We start from the raw sequence: 6,682 nt of genomic DNA, 5'->3' as shown, positions 1-6,682 counted from the left end.
CCCTGTCCCCTCCCTGTCCCCTCCCTGTCATTGTCCTGTCCCTGTCCCCTCCGTGTCCCTGTCCAACCTCTGTGTCCCCTCCCTGTCCCCTTGCTGTCCCTGTCCCTGTCCCTCCGTCCCCTCTCTGTCCCTGTCATTGTCACCTCCGTGTCCCTGTCCCTGTCCCCAAAGTGGCGCCGTCCCCTCCCTGTCCCTGTCCCCATCCCCGTCCCCTCCCTGTCCCCTCCTGTCCCTGTCGCGGTCATTGTCCCCTCCTGTCCCCTCGTGCCCTCATCCCTGTCACCTCCCTGTCCCTGTCCCTGTCCCTGTCCCTGTCCCTGTCGCGGTCATTGTCCCCTCCTGTCCCCTCGTGCCCTCATCCCTGTCACCTCCCTGTCCCTGTCCCTGTCCCTGTCACTGTCCCTGTCCCCACCCTGTCACTGTCCCCTCTCCATCCCTGTCCCTGTCCCCCATCCCTGTCCCTGTCCCCCATCCCTGTCACCTCCATGTCCCCCCCATCCCCACCCTGTCCCTGTCCCTGTCCCCTCTCCATCCCTGTCCCCATCCCTGTCCCCATCCCTGTCCCTGTCCCTGTCCCTGTCCCTGTCCCCTCTCCATCCCTGTCCCCTCCCTGTCCCCATCACTGTCCCTGTCACTGTCCCTGTCCCTGTCCCTGTCCCTGTCCCTGTCCCTGTCCCCTCTCCATCCCTGTCCCCTCCCTGTCTCCATCAGTGTCCCCATCACTGTCCCTGTCCCTGTCCCCTCCTGTCCCCAAAGTGGCGCCATCCCCTTCCTGTCCCTGTCACCCCCGTCTGTGTCCCCTCCCTGTCACTGTCCCCAAAGTGGCGCCCTCCCCCCCCGTCCTGTCCCTGTCCCTGTCACTGTCCCTGTCCCTGTCACTGTCCCTGTCACTGTCACTGTCCCTGTCACTGTCACTGTCACTGTCACTGTCACTGTCCCTGTCACTGTCACTGTCCCTGTCACTGTCCCTGTCACTGTCCCTGTCCCCGTCCCTGTCACTGTCACTGCCACTGTCACTGTCACTGTCCCCCATCCCTGTCATTGTCCCCTCCCCATCCCTGTCACCTCCATGTCCCCCCATCCCTGTCCCTGTCCCTGTCTCTGTCACTGTCACTGTCCCCTCCTCCCCCGTCCTGTCCCCGTCCCTGTCACTGTCCCTTCCCTGTCCCCATCCCCATCCCTGTCCCCTCCCTGTCCCTGTCCCTCTCACTGTCCCCTCCTCCCCCTCCCTGTCCCTGTCCCTGTCACTGTCCCATCCCCCCCATCCTGTCCCTGTCCCTGTCATTGTCCCTTCCTTGTCCCCATCCCCATCCTGTCACTGTCCTTGTCACTGTCACTGTCACTGTCACTGTCACTGTCCCCTCTCCATCCCTGTCACCTCCCTGTCCCTCCCTGTCCCTGTCATTGTCCCTGTCCCTGTCCCCCATCCCTGTCATTGTCCCCTCCCCATCCCTGTCACCTCCATGTCCCCCCCATCCCTGTCCCTGTCCCTGTCACTGTCCCCTCTCCATCCCTGTCCCCTCCCTGTCACTGTCCCTGTCCCTGTCCCTGTCCCCCATCCCTGTCACCTCCATGTCCCCCCCTTCCCCACCCTGTCCCTGTCCCATCCCTGTCCCCGTCCCCGTCCCCTCCCCCCCGTCCCCTCCCCCCCCCAGCCCCGCTTTTGGCGGGAAAAGCGGAACCGGAAGCTGTTGCGACACCGCGGTGACGTCACGGCCGCGCGGGCGGGGGCGGCTCTTGCGACACTTGGGGACAATTCCGGCATGGGGGGAGGGGCGGGACACGGGGACACCGGGGGGGGGTTGGGGACACCGAGGGAGGGTGACACCCATGAAGGTGACACCCATGAAGGTGGCACCGGGGTTGGGGACACCGAGGGGAGGGTGACAGCAATGACGGTGGCACCAAGGTTGGTGGCACCGGGCTTGGGGACACCGGGGGGACACCGAGGGGACGGTGACACCCATGACGGTGGCACCAAGGTTGGGGACACCGAGGGGACATCAAAGTCAGGGTGACAGCAGTGACGGTGGCACCAAGGTTGGGGACAACGAGGGGACACCGAGGGAGGGTGACACCCATGACGGTGGCACCAAGGTTGGTGACACCGAGGGGACATCAAAGTCAGGGTGACAGCAATGACGGTGGCACCAGGGTTGGGGACAACGAGGGGACACCGAGGGGACGGTGACACCAATGAAGGTGGCACCAAGGGGAAGGTGGCACTGAGGGGACACCAAGGTCAGGGTGACAGCAGTGATGGTGGCATTGAGAAGGTGACACCGAGGGGAGGGTGACACCCATGAAGGTGACACCCATGACGGTGGCACCGGGGTTGGGGACAACGAGGGGACACCGAGGGAGGGTGACACCCATGACGGTGGCACCAAGGTTGGGGACAACGAGGGGACATCAAGGGGAGGGTGACACCCGTGACGGTGGCACCAGGGTTGGTGGCACCGGGGTGACATCAAGGTCAGGGTGACAGCAGTGACGGTGGCATTGAGAAGGTGACACCGAGGGGAGGGTGACACCCATGACGGTGACACCAATGAAGGTGGCACCAAGGGGAAGGTGGCACTGAGGTGACACCAAGGTCAGGGTGACAGCAGTGACGGTGGCATTGAGAAGGTGACACCAAGGGAGGGTGACACCCGTGACGGTGGCACCAGGGTTGGTGACACCGGGGTGGGGACAACGAGGGGACACCGAGGGAGGGTGGCAGCAATGAGCAGGTGGCACCGGGGTTGGTGACACCGAGGTGACACCAGTGATGGTGGCAGCAAGGCCAAGGTGACACCGAGGTGGGGGTGGCACCGGGGGTGGTGGCACTGAGGGGGTGACACCGAGGCGAGGGTGGCACCGGGGGTGGTGGCACTGAGGTGACACCAGTGATGGTGGCAGCAAGGCCAGGGTGACACCGAGGCGAGGGTGGCACCGGGGGTGGTGGCACTGAGGTGACACCAGTGATGGTGGCAGCAAGGCCAGGGTGACACTGAGGTGAGGGTGGCACCGGGGGTGGTGGCACTGAGGTGACACCGAGGCGAGGGTGGCACTGGGGGTGGTGGCACTGAGGGGGTGACACCGAGGTGGGGGTGGCACCGGGGGTGGTGGCACTGAGGTGACACCGAGGCGAGGGTGGCACCGGGGGTGGTGGCACTGAGGTGACACCAGTGATGGTGGCAGCAAGGCCAGGGTGACACTGAGGTGAGGGTGGCACCGGGGGTGGTGGCACTGAGGAGGTGACACCGGGGGTGGTGGCACCGGGGTTGGTGGCACTGAGGTGACACCAGTGATGGTGGCAGCAAGGCCAGGGTGACACCGAGGTGGGGGTGGCACCGGGGGTGGTGGCACTGAGGTGACACCGAGGTGAGGGTGGCACCGGGGGTGGTGGCACTGAGGAGGTGGCACCAGGGTTGGTGGCACTACCGAGGGTGACACCGAGGTGGGAGTGACACCAAGGTCAGGGTGGCATCAAGCTTGGGGACACCGAGGTGACATCGAGGCGAGGGTGGCACCAAGGTCAAGGTGGCACCGAGGAGAAGGTGACATCGAGGCTGGTGACACCAATGAAGGTGGCACCGAGGAGAAGGTGACATCGAGGTGAGGGTGGCACCAGTGAAGGTGGCACCGAGGAGAAGGTGACATCGAGGTTGGTGACACCGAGGTCAAGGTGACACCGAGGTGAAGGTGCCACCACAGCGACCGTGACACCAGGGCTGGTGACACCGAGGAGGTGACACCGAGGTGAAGGTGACACCGGCGATGGTGGCACCGGGGTTGGGGACACCGAGGTCAGGGTGACACCAAGGAGAAGGTGACACCGAGGTCAAGGTGGCACCAAGGTGAGGGCGGCACCGGGGTTGGGGACACCGAGGTGACGTCAAGGTGAGGGTGACACCGAGAAGGTGGCACCGAGGTGACACTGAGGAGAAGGTGACACCGAGAAGGTGACACTGAGGCAGGGGTGGCACCAGGGTTGGGGACACCGAGAAGGTGACACCAAGGTGAGGGTGACACCAATGAAGGTGGCACCGAGGTGAGGGTGGCACCAGGGTTGGGGACACCGAGGTGACACTGAGGTGAGGGTGACACCGAGGTCAAGGTGGCACTGAGGCAGGGGTGGCACCAGGGCTGGGGACACCGAGGTGACACCGAGGTGAGGGTGACACCAATGAAGGTGACACCGAGGTGAGGGTGGCACCAGGGCTGGGGACACCGAGGTGACACCGAGGTGAGGGTGACACCAATGAAGGTGGCACCAAGGTGAGGGTGACACCGAGAAGGTGGCACCGAGGCAGGGGTGGCACCAGGGTTGGGGACACCGAGGTGACACCGAGGCGAGGGCGGCACGGAGGAGGAGGTGGCACCGAGGTCGGGGTGACATCATGGAGGTGGCACCAGGGGTGGTGACGAGAAGGTGGCACCGAGATGGGGGCACCGAGATCGAGGTGACGCCGACGTCAGGGGGACACCGACGATGGTGGCACCGGGGTTGGTGGCACTGACGATGGTGGCACTGACGATGGTGGCACTGATGATGGTGACACCAGGGTTGGTGGCCCCAGGTTGGTGGCACTGACGATGGTGGCCCCAGGGTTGGTGGCACTGACAATGGTGGCCCCAGGGTTGGTGACCCCGGGGTTGGTGACCCCAGGGTTGGTGGCACTGACGATGGTGGCACTGACGATGGTGGCCCCAGGGTTGGTGGCACCAGGGTTGGTGGCACCAGGGTTGGTGGCCCCAGGGTTGGTGGCACTGACGATGGTGACACTGATGATGGTGACCCTGGGGTTGGTGGCCCCAGGGTGGTGGCACCAGGGTTGGTGGCCCCGGGGTTGGTGACCCCAGGTTGGTGACACCAGGGTTGGTGGCCCCAGGGTTGGTGGCCCCAGGGTTGGTGGCCCCAGGGTTGGTGGCACTGACGATGGTGACACTGATGATGGTGACCCTGGGGTTGGTGGCCCCAGGTTGGTGACACTGACAATGGTGACACTGATGATGGTGACCCCAGGTTGGTGGCCCCAGGGTTGGTGGCACTGATGATGGTGGCACTGACGATGGTGGCCCCAGGTTGGTGGCCCCAGGGTTGGTGGCACTGACGATGGTGGCCCCAGGGTTGGTGACCCCAGGTTGGTGGCCCCAGGTTGGTGGCCCCGGGGTTGGTGGCACTGACGATGGTGACACCAGGGTTGGTGACCCCAGGGTTGGTGGCACCAGGGTTGGTGGCACTGACGATGGTGACACTGACGATGGTGACACTGACGATGGTGGCCCCAGGGTTGGTGGCCCCAGGGTTGGTGGCACTGACAATGGTGGCCCCAGGGTTGGTGGCCCCAGGGTTTGTGACCCCAGGTTGGTGGCCCTGGGGTTGGTGGCACTGACAATGGTGGCCCCAGGTTGGTGACCCCAGGTTGGTGGCCCCAGGGTTGGTGGCCCCAGGTTGGTGGCACTGACAATGGTGACACCAGGGTTGGTGGCCCCAGGGTTGGTGACCCCAGGGTTGGTGGCACTGACGATGGTGACCCCAGGGTTGGTGGCCCCAGGGTTGGTGGCACTGATGATGGTGGCACTGACAATGGTGGCCCCAGGTTGGTGGCCCCAGGGTTGGTGGCCCCAGGGTTGGTGGCACTGATGATGGTGGCACTGACAATGGTGGCCCCAGGTTGGTGGCCCCAGGGTTGGTGGCAGTGACAATGGTGACACCAGGGTTGGTGGCCCCAGGTTGGTGGCACCAGGGTTGGTGGCACTGATGATGGTGGCACTGACAATGGTGGCCCCGGGGTTGGTGACCCCAGGGTTGGTGGCACTGATGATGGTGGCACTGACAATGGTGGCCCCAGGTTGGTGACCCCAGGTTGGTGGCAGTGACAATGGTGACCCCAGGTTGGTGGCCCCAGGTTGGTGGCCCCAGGGTTGGTGGCACTGACGATGGTGGCACTGATGATGGTGACACCAGGGTTGGTGGCCCCAGGTTGGTGGCCCCAGGGTTGGTGACCCCAGGTTGGTGACCCCAGGGTTGGTGGCCCCGGGGTGGTTTTGGCATCTCCTGGGGGTCCCCGGCGCCTTTTGGGACCTTCTGGGACCTTTGGGGTCTCTCCAAGGACCTTTGGGACCTTCTCAAGGACCTTTGGGGTCTCTCCAGGCTTTGGGACCTTCTGGGACCTTTGGGGTCTTCTCCAGGCTTTGGGATCTTCTCGTGACGGCTTTGGGGTCTGCTGGTGGCCTTTGGGACCTTCTCGGGGACTTTTGGGGTCTTCTCCAGTGTTTGGGATCTTCTCCTGGGCTTTGTGACCTTCTCCTGGGCTTTGGGGTGTTCTCCTGCTGACTTTGGGGTCTTCTCCAGGCTTTGGGACCTTCTCCAAGGACCTTTGGGGTCTTCTCCGGGGTTTGGGACCTTCTCGTGGAGTTTTGGGACCTTCTCATGATGGCTTTGGGACCTTCTCCAGGCTTTGGGGTCTTCTCCAGTGTTTGGGACCTCCTGGGCTCTGGGACCTTCTCGTGGGCTTTGGGGTCTGCTGGTGCCCTTTGGGACCTTCTCGTGGAGTTTTGGGGTCTTCTCCAGCCTTTGGGACCTTCTCCAGGCTCTGGGACCTTCTCGTGGTGTTTGGTGTCTTCTCCTGGGCTTTGGGACCTTCTCCAGGCTTTGGGACCTTCTCGTGGTGTTCGGTGTCTTCTCCTG

This window comes from Ammospiza caudacuta, chromosome 37 (genome assembly GCF_027887145.1).
Source record: "Ammospiza caudacuta isolate bAmmCau1 chromosome 37, bAmmCau1.pri, whole genome shotgun sequence".
NCBI classification, from domain to species: domain Eukaryota; kingdom Metazoa; phylum Chordata; class Aves; order Passeriformes; family Passerellidae; genus Ammospiza; species Ammospiza caudacuta.
This window is presented reverse-complemented; position numbering follows the sequence as displayed.